This window comes from Oryctolagus cuniculus, unplaced genomic scaffold, assembly GCF_051225735.1.
Source record: "Oryctolagus cuniculus isolate XC-2025 breed Fujian yellow rabbit unplaced genomic scaffold, ASM5122573v1 ptg000037l, whole genome shotgun sequence".
NCBI lineage: Eukaryota > Metazoa > Chordata > Mammalia > Lagomorpha > Leporidae > Oryctolagus > Oryctolagus cuniculus.
In genome coordinates, this window is record NW_028301697.1 from 137,323 (window position 1) to 141,999 (window position 4,677).

At 38.8% G+C, this 4,677-nt stretch overlaps 1 pseudogene; it reads right to left on the reverse strand.

Moving 5' to 3' along the window:
* Positions 1 to 462: 462 nt before the first annotated feature.
* Positions 463 to 530, reverse strand: LOC149119058 (U6 spliceosomal RNA; annotated as a pseudogene).
* Positions 531 to 4,677: the final 4,147 nt, after the last annotated feature.

Here is a 4,677-nt window from a genome sequence, read left to right on the forward strand (position 1 = left end):
CTAAATATTGTCAACACACAATAGCTTTTGGGTAAGATTCCAATAGCAATAGTCACAAAAATAAAAACAGAGACATTTGAGTATATCCAACTAAGATACTTCTTCACAACAAAGTAAACATCAGAGTGTAGATACAATGAACAGATGGCAGGAAAAATTAAAACTCTGAATGTTTACAGATTTCCAGAGCATTTACATGAATTGGAAAAACTCCAAAAAATACAGTGAAGAAACAGGCAAGGATCTGAATAGACATTTCTCAGAAGAAATGTACATGGTCAAAACATGTGAATATGCCCGATGTCACTAGCCATTATGTAAATATAAATCAGAACACCATATCAGTCTCCAACACCTGTGGGAGAATACAACACTCAGGTGTTTGTGTGTGCAGCAAGTGGGTTTAGAGGACCCTGTTCACCTCTGGAGAGCAGAGCCTACAGGGAGGTAAAGAAACCTTACTGCGCAGGGGCATGCTAATCTTCTCTGTATCGTTCCAATTTTAGTATATGTGCTGCCGAAGCGAGCACATGTGCTGCCGAAGCGAGAAAGAGATGAAAAGAATTTATCTCAACTAGCCACTAATATTCAAGAAAAAAGGTCTTCAGGAAAGCCAACTCAACTGACATTTTCATGTCATTGTTAAATAAAGGAAAAATTATCTAGGTTCAGCAATACGTAGTTTATAAGAGAAAGACTACAGAGTAATTTCCTTGGCATAGAAATAACTTTGTCTTTTTTTTTTTATCTATGAGGGCTTGCTATCACCACCACACACCCACATCCCATATACAAATGTCTGGCTTGAGTGGTAGCTTCTCTGCTTTGAGGCAAGTTTCTGCTAGTGTGCACCCTGGGAGGAGACGGAGGATGGCAGAAGTGCTTGGGTCCCTGCACCCAAATGGGACATCCAGAATGAATTCCCAGTTCCTGGTTTTGGCTTGGTCAAGCTTTGGCTATTGCAAGTGTCTGGGGAGTGAAGCAGTGGTTCCCTCTTCCTGTCACTCTGCCTTTCAAATCAATAACTGTTGTTGGTAATGACTAATAATGATATTCACTGATTGTCAAATTTTGAATCTATTAATTATAGACAATTTCTCTTTGTATTTTTAAACTTTCATAATGTTCTGTAGCCAATTTCATCACTAGAAATAAAAACTTTTCCTCAAAAAAAAAAAAAAGAAACCTTACTGCTTTCCTAATGTGCTTATTAAGTTCTTGACCAGCGCCTGTTAGTCTTGCCACAAACTTTCTAGTCTTACTACTTTCCTTCTTCTTCTTCTTCTCTGTGACTTGTAAAATAGTATACATTCTATATACTGTGGATACTTTTGATTTATTTTATTCCTTCGGTCTCCTATGAAGTTCCTCCACAAAAGCACAGCCCTCAAAATATTCATTCATTTATGCAGTCTGCAGATTTCATGAGCTACTAAATTCCAAGTAGTATGTTAAAGGCAAGATCTGGGCCTAAGAGAAAAGTGGTCTAAATTCTGTGCCTAGAAGAGGATTTGGGACATAGTAGAACTTCAGTGAAGTGCTATGTGAATGACATGCACTCATTAAATGAGTAATCTAAAGCATACACTTCATTTAAGCAACACAGCAGCCCTACTCACCTCAGGTAGAGCAATTGAGAGGAATAATGTGAACAAAAATAAGACATCAATAAGTTGAATAATAACAGAGAAAAAACAAAATGAGATAGATGCCAACATTACTGAGCTATTTTTGAGGAATTAAATTGATAGAGGGGCTGGCATTGTGGCCAAGTGGGGAAAGCTGCAATCTGTGAGGCCAGCATAACATCTGAGTTCCACTTTGAGTTTAGGAATCTCCACTTCCAATTTAGCTCACTGCTAAACACCTGGGAAACCAGCAGAAGATGGACGAAGGACTCAGGTCCTTGCCACTCATGTGGGAGACTTGGATGAAGCTCCTGACTCCAGCATGCCCCAGGCTCAACTGTTGAAACTCTCTGGGGTGTGAGCCAGCAGATGAAAGCTATCTATGTCTTTCCCTCTCTCTCTAAATCCACCTTTCAAATAATAAAGATTTAATAAACAAATTAACTGATTTCAAAATACACAAAAACATCATTTTTATGCCAAACTGATAAAAAATAACAAATGCTAGAGAGCACATGGGAAAAGAAAACCACCATATATGGTAGGTGAAAACACAAGTTAGTACAGATGTTATGCAGAACAGTATGGTCATTCCTTATAAAGGATAAAAATTGGGGCTGGCGCTGTTGTGCAGTGAGTTAAAGCCCTGGCCTGAAGGGCCAGCATCCCATTTGGGTGCCAGTTCTAGTTCCAGCTGCTCTTCTTCCAATCCAGCTCTCTGCTATCTCCTGGGATAGCAGTAGAAGATGGCCCAAGTCCTTGGGCCCATGCACCCATGAGGGAGACCCAGAGGAAGCTCCTGTCTCCAGGTTTCAGAATGGCATAACTCTGGCCTTTGTAGTCATCTGTAGAGCGAACCAGCTAATGGAGGACCTCTCTGTGTCTCTACCTCTATTGTAACTCTTTCAAATAAATAACAAAAATTAAACTAAGATAAAAATTGACCTACCATGTGAGAGTTATCTTGCTCTTGGCTATATAGAATAAGGAAATTTTATTAGAAGGAAAGGAGGAGAGCATATCAAAGATACAGCAATTTTCCCATAACACAGCCACTATAACACAGTTCACTGCAGCCAGGATGTGAAACCAATCTAGCTGTCCATCAGTGAAAAACAATGGACAGGGCAACCTCTTTTAGATACAAAAAAAGAACAAAATATTATTAAATTAATTGAAATAAGCCAGAAGCAGGAACACAAATGTCACCTGGTCCTTGTCGCATGTGGAAGTGAAAGAAAATAATGGATCTGAACACAGAACTGTGATTACTAGAGGCTGAGAAGGGAAGCAGCTAGGGATAGAGGGGGATTGGATAATAGGTATCAAAAATCAAAGAGGCAGAAAGAACTTCTGGTGTTCCATAATATAATGAGATGACTACATTCAACCATATTAGGTTCTGTGTAAAGAACTGAAGGAGAGGAGCTGGTAGTCTCAAATCATGGAGAAGAATTAGAAACTGTAGTTGCTTGGGGGCCAGCATTGTGGCACAGTGGGCTAACACCCTGGCCTGAAGCACCAGCATCCCATGTGGGTACCAGTTCTAGTCCTGGCTGCTCCTCTTCTGATCCAACTCTCTGCTATGGCCTGGGAAAGCAGTAGAAGATGGCCCAAGTCCTTGGGTCCCTGCACCCAAGTGGGAGATCTGGAAGAAGCTCCTGGTTCCTGGAATCAGATTGGCAGAGCTCCGGCCATTGTGGCCATCTGGGGAGTGAACCGGCAGAGGAAGACCTCTCTCTCTCTCTGCTGCTACTTCTCTCTGTAACTCTGTCTTTCAAATAAATAACTCTTTAAAAACTTAATAAAACTGTAGTTGCTTAGCTTGATCACTTTTTACTGCATAAATGTGTGCAAATATTGCACTACACCCTGTAATAATGCATGACTAGGACACATTAATCACAAATTATTTCAATGAAATTTTAAAAATTAGAAGCATTTCTTTATATTAACAATGAACTATTTGAAAATGAAATTAGAGAAACATTTCCATGCATAGCAGCATAAGAACCAGGAACCAATGTCTTCAATGTTATCAGTGATGAATCAGATTCACAGCCCCCAGCACTCAGTTTTTGCCATATACTTTACCATGGCAATTGTGGGCATATAGTAGTAAATCAATGGACAGGAATCCTTTGTCTCTAAATCTGCTAAATAAATAAACAAGGAATTCATCAAAGAAAAAGAGATATCAATTTGGATGCCAGGCACAAAAACACATGCACTTGAGCTATCCTCCAGTTTGTGATGCCAACAAATCTTTCAGACATGTTACATTTTCAGAGACTTTTCTGTAATCTTGCTAAGCTTTCTGGAAATCTGCCTTATAGCAAAGGGTTTCCCAATTCCATTACACTCATGATTTTTCTTTTGTGTGATATATTAGTTTACCATCTAGAGATAATTTATGGTACAAAACTTTTCTATGCATGCATGTTTTCTCATTTGTGAGTCTATTCATGGGAATTGAAGACTGATTTATAACAGAAATACATTTTCCAAATTCATTGCATAGACTTTTGTTCCTTATGAATTCTCTGAAGTCTGTTGATGTCTAATTTCTGGCTAAAGGTTTTATTGTATTTACAGCATGCAAAGACTATCACCTTTTGTGAATTCTGTGTCTATACAAGCCTGAAATAAAGAAAATGTTTTTGCACAATCAGTATACGCCTAAGAAACCACCTGTGTCAATTCTCTGATGTACCATTGACTTCTGACTCTAATAATATTTATAAGCTTTCTCCTTTACATGAGTCTCTGTTGGATAGGATGTGATTTCCAGCAAAAGGTTTTGTCACAATACTTACATGAATTTTGGAGAAAAGCTCTTCCACATTCACTATATTGTTAAGGTCTCTCCCTTGTTCAAATTCCATGATGGATTATGAGGCATTACCTATGTGAAATGACTTTCTCACATTTATTTCATTCATTAGATATATATGTTGTGCATTCTGATATAAGGAGAGATTTGGGCAGAGCTTTCCAACACTCATTACACCCATAAGGTTTCTCTCCCACGTGAATTCCCTGTTGTCTT